Consider the following 9,070-nt stretch of genomic DNA (forward strand, 5'->3'; position numbering starts at 1 on the left):
TGAGACAGAGAGACAGAGCATGAGCAGGGGCGAGGGGGCAGCAGACTGCCTGCTGAACAGGGGGCCTGATGACGGCCTCGTCCCAGGACCCAGAGATGACGACCTGAGCTGAGGGCCCACGCCCTACCGATTGGGCCACCCAGTGCCCCTAGTTTACTATTTCCATGACTTTTCTGAACATGATCAAGAAGCATGACCCCCCAGTCCAGCGGGGCTTCGCCTCCCCTCTCCTCCACCAATCCCCTATATGGAAACGGGCAGACTTGGTTAATCTCTCCAGTGAGGACTTATTTCCCCTCTGCACGGAGGGAAGCCTCCTGAGTGTCAGGACTTAACTGTCCCTCTCGGGGATCCCTGGGGGGCTCAGCGGTTTAGCACCTGCCTTCTGCCTGGGACGTGATCCCGGAGTCCCGGGACTGAGTCCCACATCGGGCCCCTGCATGGAGCCTGCTTCTCCCTCTGCCTGTGTCTCTGCCTCTCTGTCTCTCTCTGTGTGTCTCTATGAATAAATAAATAAAATCTTAATAAAAATAAAAATAAATTTTTTAAACTAAAGGATAAATTGGGGATCCCTGGGTGGCTCAGTGGTTTGGCGCCTGCCTTTGGCCCAGGGCATGATCCTGGAGTCCCAGGACCGAGTCCCACATCGGGCCCCTGCATGGAGCCTGCTTCTCCCTCTGCCTGTGTCTCTGCCTCTCTATGTCTATCATAAATAAATAAATAAATCTTAAAAAAAAAAAAGAAAAAAGAACCGTCCATCTCAGAGGAGCCTGCATGGCTCAGTCAGTTAAGCATCTGCCTTTGGCTTACGTCATGATCCCAGGGTCCTGGGAGAGATCGCTCACCCCACCCAGATCCTGCTCCCTGCTCCGGCGGGGGTCTCCCTCCTCTCTCTCTCCCCCTCAAATACGCGAAAAAAAATTTTTTTTTAAAAAATATTTATTCATGAGAGACACAGAGAGACAGAGAGCAAGGCAGAGAGACCCAGGCAGAGGGAGAAGCAGGCTCCGTGCAGGGAGCCCGACGCGGGCCTCGGCCTCGATCCCGGGACTCCAGGATCACGCCCTGGGCTGAAGGCAAACGCTCAACCGCTGAGCCACCCGGGCTGCCCAATGCATGAAAATCTTTTTTTTTTTTTTTTTTTTTTTTAAAAAAAAAGATTTATTTATTCATTATAGACATAGAGAGAGGCAGAGACACAGGAGAGAGAAGCAGGCTCCATGCCAGGAACCCGACGTGGGACTCGATCCTGGGACTCCAGGATAGCGCCCTGGGCCAAAGGCAGGTACTAAACCACTGAGCCACCCAGGGATTCCCAATGCATGAAAATCTTGATTAAAAAGAAAAAAAGAACCGTCCACTTTAGGGAGGCCTCCGCGGCTGGAGTCCGCTAGTACCAAAGATCCCCATTCCGCGCTGCGGTTACGTGATCCTTACGGGGAGGAGCTAGGTTCCCGTGGAGCCGCCCCCCCCCCCCCCCCGCCGCGCAGGCGCCCTGGGCCCTCCCCGCAGCCCCACGGCCCCGCCCCCCGCTGTGACGTGGCGGCCCCGGAACCTCGGCGGACGCACGTGGCCCGCGCTTCCGGGGGGCGGGCGTTCGCGTCCCTCCCGGGCCTCAGGCCGCGTCCGACGACGTCCACACAGCTCCGTGCGGGGCGCTCCGCCAACGGCCTACGCGCAGCCCGCGAGGAGGCGGCAGCGGCCCCGCTGCGCAGCTTGGGCCGCTCGGAGGACGGTCGGCGCCGCCCGCCCGCCGGGCCTGGGCCGGAGGACGCTCCCGGCCCCTCCCCCGCGCCCACGGCGGACCGCGGCCCCGACCCGTCCCCGCCCGGCGGCCGGCGCCGGCTCGGTCCCCACGGAGCGGGGCCCTCGGGAAGCAGCCGCGCTTCCTCCTTGGAGCGGGAGCCAGAGCAGGTCTACGCGGCGGCCCACTTCCAGCCCGGCGGCCTCGGCTCCGCGAGGCCCCACGCCCGCCCCGCCCGCCGCCCGCGGACGCCCGGCCTACCTCGGCGGGACACGCTCCCCCACGGCCGCGCCCCGGCAACGCTCACTTCCGCCCCTGGCGCGCCGCGTGGGCCCCACTTCCTGTGACGTCGGGCGGGGCTGCGCGCGCCGCCTGGGTCTGGCCGCTCTTGCCACCTGCGCACGCGCCGCCTCGTCGGGTCCCTAACGTGGCGGCCGCGCGTGGCGCATGCGCGCGGGCTTCGCGCTCTCCTGCGGCTGCGTCGGGCGGAGCAGGAGCAGGAGCAGGAGCGGGCCTGGAGGGCGCGGGTCGAGGGAACCCAGCTGTCGCTTAGCAGGCCCTGTAGGACCCGGAGGTCGAAGAGCGGGTGGTAGCATCTAGGAGCACCTGCTGGGAGGGGAGCCCTGGGAGGTGCGGCGCATGCGCGCGGTGGGAGCAGTAGCTCTTGCCCCCGAGGTGCCCGAAGGGGAGGACAGGTGCAGGGCAGGTGGAGGACGGGCAGGGCAGGGGCAGGACAGGTGGAGGACAGGGCCAGGGCAGGTGGAGGACAGGGGCAGGACAGGTGGAGGATAGGGGCAGGGCAGGGCCACGGCAGGTGGAGGACAGGGGCAGGACAGGTGGAGGACAGGGGCAGGACAGGTGGAGGACAGGGGCAGGGCAGGTGGAGGACAGGGGCAGGACAGGTGGAGGACAGGGGCAGGGCAGGTGGAGGATGGGCAGGACAGGTGGAGGACAGGGCCAGGGCAGGTGGAGGACAGGGCCAGGGCAGGTGGAGGACAGGGCCAGGGCAGGGCCAGGGCAGGTGGAGGACAGGGGCAGGACAGGTGGAGGACAGGGGCAGGGCAGGTGCCAGGGCCCTGTGGCATGCCGGGAACACGGCCAGGCTTGGAAACCGGCACGAGGAGGGAGCCTGCGGGGCCCACTGCGACCTCGGAAGGGTCCATGGAAGAGAAGGGGGCTGCGGGCTTTGAAGGTCGGACAGAAATAAAGGAAGATGGTGATTCTACGGGTACATCTGCTCGCACGATTCTTCAAAACCGAGAAGTGAAAACACGATATGACCGAGATTTCTGGACTGCCCAAGGTGTAGGGGGCGGTATGGGCGAGCGCCCCAGTGCTCGGTGACTGGGGCTCTTGGAACATGTCAGTGGTGTGTAGGGCCTAGGGCTTCGAGCATCCTGATAGCAAGAGCTGAATGTGACCTTAGTGAAAAGGGTCACGGAGATGGGACATTTTATTTTATTTTTAAAAGATTTTATTTATTCATGACAGAGAAGCAGGCTCCATGCAGGGAGCCCAATGCAGGACTGGATCCTGGGACCCCAGGATCACGCCCTAGGCCGAAGGCAGGCACTTAACCGCTGAGCCACCCAGGGATTCCTGGGACATTTTATTTTTATTTTATTTTTATTTTTTTATTTTTTAAATTTTTTATTTTTTTTAATTAATTTATTTATGATAGTCACAGAGAGAGAGAGAGAGAGAGGCAGAGACATAGGGAGAGGGAGAGGGAGAAGCAGGCTCCATGCACCGGGAGCCCGATGTGGGATTCCATCCCGGGTCTCCAGGACTGTGCCCTGGGCCAAAGGCAGGTGCCAAACCGCTGCGCCACCCAGGGATCCCCACATTTTATTTTTATGAGACTAGTTAGTGAACATAGATTGTTACTTGTTTGTTGTTTTTTTTGAAATTTTATTTATTTATATGAGAGAGTGCCCATGTGAGAGCCCAGGGGGTCGGGGAAGGGGCAGAGGGAGAGGGAGAAGCAGACTCTGCTGAGCAGGCTGGGCTGGGTTCCAGGACCAGAGCCACCCAGATGCCCCTACCCCCCCTTTTTTTTTTTTTTAAGATTAGCAGCCCTTGGGCTGAGGAGAGTATGCTTCATAGTCTTTGGCTCATATTAAGACCCTAAAAAGGGATCCCTGGGTGGCGCAGCGGTTTGGCGCCTGCCCTTGGCCCAGGGCACAGTCCTGGAGACCCGGGATGGAATCCCACGTCGGGCTCCCGGTGCATGGAGCCTGCTTCTCCCTCTGCCTGTGTCTGCCTCTCTCTCTGTCTCTCTGTGACTATCATAAATAAATAAAAATTAAAAAAAAAAGACCCTAAAAAGAAATGTTAGACACCCCGCCCAAGCCATTCTTGCATGCTACTGGTTTTAATCTTGTCTGTAGGTTAGAATCATCCGGGGAGCTTTTAAGACTGCACTAGGCCAAGTTCCCGTTCCAGACCAATTAATCAGGAAGGGCTGGGCATAGCTATTTTTAAAAAGCTACCCAGATGATTCTAATAAGCAGTCAGGGCTGAGAAACACTGACCTAGGCACTGTTTTGAATTTAGGAAAGCTGTTCTTTCACCTGAGTGGCCCGGATAATTCCTGTGAAGGAGGAGCAAGCCGTTAAAGTGCATTTTGAAAGATAATAGCTAAGCATGAAAGCCTCCCTGCGAGCTTAGCACAAAAGCATTTTGGAGAAAGCTGCTGTTTTGGTAAGTCAGTTTCAGATTGTTAGGGATATCTTAAAGTAACCTTCCTGGAATCCTAAACCTCTGCATTTATCTCATCGTTCATGCAGATTGGTGCGGCCGATGTGATTTGAAGTGAAATGTGATTTTTCAGGCTTTAAATTGCAGTAAGCTGGTGGAATTGTTGACACTGTAACTGTGACCCCATAAGTACTTTTCAGATACCTGCAGACTGAAATTTCTGAGGAAGAGCCAGGGCTTGAGAGGACGGAGGGGGTGGAAACGAACGAGAATCCAGAGTCAGGCTTCGCTGCCTCCAGTGATGCTTTGTCAGGGTGACGGGATCCTCATCTGAGAAAGCGGTTCCATTTAGCACGAGTGAACAAGCCCACCAACTTTTAAACAAATAAACAGAAACCCCAAACTGTCTTTCGGTGGAGACTTTAAAATAAAAATGCGCCACTCTTCTATTCTTTCTATTCTCAAATGCTTTGTTCATTCATCTCCAACCGGGGAAAGTTCCTGCTTTATCTAGGATCCCTGCTGAGCTTTCTTTCGGCCTGGCTTTTCAGCCAGTTGAATATATTTTGAAAAGGGGAAAAACAATGAGAGACCAAGGCAATTTTACAGGGTCAGTCTAGGAGCTAGCTAGGATGAATGCCCCAGCTGAATCTGATCCTTGCTATTTCCGAGGATATGCTAGTGTTTACCCCTAAGTTATGTCTCATATTTTTGAACTAATAATTGTAAGTTAAAAAGAAAGACTAATGAGTAAAAAGACCAGCGCCCTAGCACATTAAAAAAAAAATCTTACAAAATTATTTATTTACTTGGAGGGGGAAGGTCAGAGGGAGAGAATCTTCAAGCAGACTCCCCGCTTAGCATGGAGCGCGACATGGGGGTCCATCTCATGACCCCCCCCCTCCAGGTCCTGACCTGAGCCAAATCCAAGAGTCTGATGCTTAACGGACTGAGCCACTCAGGCAACCCCCACCCCCCACCACAGAAATCTTTGTTAGAAAATGAGTTTTCCTACCTTTCAGGATTCAAGGAATTCCAGTAGTCCTTGAGATTCTTTAGGGGTTTTCGGTGTTTTAGACAGCCCAATAAAACTTAGCTCTCCAGAAGACTAAAATATTAAATTTCTTTGTTTTCGGCCTGGATGTTATCAACAAAGTTCTGATTCTCTCATCTATCAATTCTGACCTGCGTGTAATTAAAAATAGGAAAATCATTGAATAAACACAGTAGCAAAATATTTCAAAATGAACGATCTAGGGGATCATAATAGATAGTCTTACTGTTGAGGATGGATTGGGAAGTATTGCTTTAGGGGAGGGTGGAAAGTTGGTGCTGTTTACAATTTTTCAGGCAAAGTAGGGAGAAGTGCTGCCACCAGGGAGCCAAAGAAAGTAAATTTATGTTTAAAAAGGAGTCCCAGGGTAGCTCAGTGGTTTAGCACCGCCTTCAGCCCAGGGCGTGACCCCGGGGTCTCGGGATTGAGTCCCACGTTGGGCTCCCTGCATGGAACCTGCTTCTCCCTCTGCCTGGGTCTCTGCCTCTCTCTCTCTCTGTGTCTCTCATGAATAAACAAAATCTTGGAAAAAAAAAAAAAGAGTCCCTAATGGGAGTTTGCAATGAATAGGCAACATTTAGCTCTAGAAACACAGGATAATACAGGATGAATGAAAAAACTAATAGTAATTTAAAAAAAAATTATAAAGTCTTTCTGTCTTACTATGTAAACGTCACCTTCCTGTGTGACGCACCTTGCCTGTGACAGTTACCAGTGGGCTTGGGAAATCTGTTCTCTGTGTTTTTCCTTGAATTCTAGGTAGTTCCTTTTTCCGGGGGTCAGCAACAAAGAGCCCCTCACTCTCTTTCTGTGCTGGCATCTAAAATGCAAATTTAGGTCAAAGTTTTCAGACCTAGGTTAGTATCGGATTGGCAAGGCTTTATCAACCGGTAGGTGAGCAATGGAACCACTTGAAAAGAAGGTCGTTGAAAAGATGGTAGGACCGCAGAATTTACTAAAGAAATTCTACCTACTAAAAATCATGCCCATGAGTAGTCTTGCACAGAACAATTCTAAAATTCTAAAACTGCCATTCTTCTCATCTGTTATTTTAAAAAATGTCAAGGGGGGGCCTGGGTGGCTCAGCCAGTTAGGCAACTGGTTCTTGATCTCAGCTCCGGTCATGACTTCAAGCTCAGCGTAGGGCTCCACGCTGGGTGTGGAGCCTACTTAAAAAAAGATAAAAGAACAAAACAAAAGCACAGAAAAAAATGTCAAATGTTTAAACCCAAGGGTCATTCCCCCCCACCCCACCCCACCCCCGGTAAAGTTTTCTAACCTCTGCCTGGGCTTATGTTCGTAGGTTTTCTAGTACCTCCTTCCATCCTCTTTCCCTCCTAGCACTTAAGCTGTGTATCAAGGCAGTGGTTCTTGAAGTGTGGTCCCGGATTGCAGAGTATCACTTGGGGACTTGAGAAAATGCCAATTCTTAGGCCTTACTACAGACCTACTGAATCAGAAACTCAGGGATGGGATGGCTTATCATCTGTTTTTAAATTTTTTTTTAAATTTATTTATTTATGATAGTCACAGAGAGAGAGAGAGAGAGAGAGAGAGAGAGAGAGAGGCAGAGGGAGAAGCAGGCTCCATGCACCGGGAGCCCGACGTGGGACTCGATCCCGGGTCTCCAGGATCACGCCCTGGGCCAAAGGCAGGCGCCAAACCGCTGCGCCACCCAGGGATCCCTATCATCTGTTTTTAACAAGAAAACTTCAAGTGATTTTAATACCTACTAAAGTTTGAGAACCACTGCCTGTTACTATAGTTGTCAACATTGCTCCTTTATAATGGACCATGGCCACTACGGTTCTTAAAGAGACGGAAATACTAGAGGTTTTTTCCTTTCCTCATTTTATACCTCAGCTGCTTGGGAGGTCTGCACAAAAAGGTTGTGAAATATGGACCAATAATAGGATAAAGCTGGGGAACCAGTAAGGTTTTGGTACATATGAGTAAGGGGCCTTAGCGATTTTTTCCCCATGGTTCATGCTGTGAACGTAAGAGTGGAAATCTTAAACTCGATCATAGAAAAGAAACTTTATAGCTAGAAAGTCTTATTACTATTACATAGATATAATTTAAATTGCCTTGATAGGACTTTTTGGTGAAGATGAGTGAATCTGGTTACCAAAGCTTTTGAAAGATTGATTGATTCGGTATAAATGTTTAGGCCAGGGCACCGAGTCTCTTTTAACCCATGTCTATATAGATTCTTCACATTCAGCAACTTTGATTTATGTGTGGGGGCCCAGGACTGTTACACAGTCAAGATCATGCCCGTCCTAAAGCATCTTAGAGTTTGATAATAGAACGAAAGGATGTTAAATGGAGGCATAAACCATCTGTTATGGGAGTATGGAGGGGGAATAGTTAAGACTTTGGGGAATCTAGGCAGGCTTTGAGGCAATAACTTGGAAACTTTTTTAACAGTATTTTCCTGTAAAAAAATTTTTTTTTAAAGTTTTGATCAAATGTTATGTCAAAGGCCAAAAAAAGTGATATTTTAGTTTCTATTGTGCCATCTTCTGAAGGGCTCATAACTTTTCTTTTTTTTTTTTACTGCTTTAAAAATTTTTTTAAATTAATTTATTTATTTATGATAGTCACAGAGAGAGAGAGAGAGAGAGAGAGAGAGAGAGAGAGGCAGAGACACAGGCAGAGGGAGAAGCAGGCTCCATGCACCGGGAGCCTGACGTGGGATTCGATCCCGGGTCTCCAGGATCGCGCCCTGAGCCAAAGGCAGGCGCCAAACCGCTGCGCCACCCAGGGATCCCCATAACTTTTCTTTAAAAAAAGATTTATTTATTTGAGAGAGGGAGGAAGGGAGGGAGAGAGCGAGCCTTCGGCACTGAGCATGGAGCCCAGTGCAGGGCTTGATCTCATGATCCTGAGACCATGACCTGAGCCCAAACCAAGAGTTGGACGTTTAATGGACAGCACCACCCAGGTACCCCTCAAAACTTCTTAAAGTGAGACTTTGAGTATCTGGCATCCATATTTTGAATGACAACTGCCCAAATAGTGATGTTTTATCCCTTAAGACTAGGGTGGCCACCCTGATTTTTTGGTTATCTCAGGATAATTCTTATCCCCCGCCCCCCCCCCCCTTTTAAAAGATTTTATTTATTCATGAGAGACACACACAGAAGCAGAGACATAGGGGGAGAGGCAGGCTCTTTGCAGGGAGCCCGACGCGGGACTCGACCTAGGACCCTGGGGTCACGCCCTGAGCCAAAGGCAGATGCTCAACTGCTGAGCCACCCAGGCATTTCATATTTTATTCTTTTCATGCTTAAGAGTAGCCTGGTTTGAAGGAAAAATTATGTAGTTGCTCCAATTAAGACTACATGGTTTTTTAGGGGAAGATTCCATATACTGAAAATATGAGGGAGGAAGACATCTTTATCTTTTTGGGCCATTTTTCTTAGGGAATCTTTTAATTTTCATATAGTTTGGTGTTAATATACCAAAGTATGTTTTAAGAAATTCAAAAGATATGTAAGGCCTTAGTCAAGAGATAAAAGTCTTGTATATAGTAATGTAAATCACTAGCGCTCCTTTGTACACAGTAT

The sequence above is a fragment of the Nyctereutes procyonoides genome, unplaced genomic scaffold, assembly GCF_905146905.1.
Source record: "Nyctereutes procyonoides isolate TBG_1078 unplaced genomic scaffold, NYPRO_anot_genome, whole genome shotgun sequence".
Taxonomy (NCBI): Eukaryota; Metazoa; Chordata; class Mammalia; order Carnivora; family Canidae; genus Nyctereutes; species Nyctereutes procyonoides.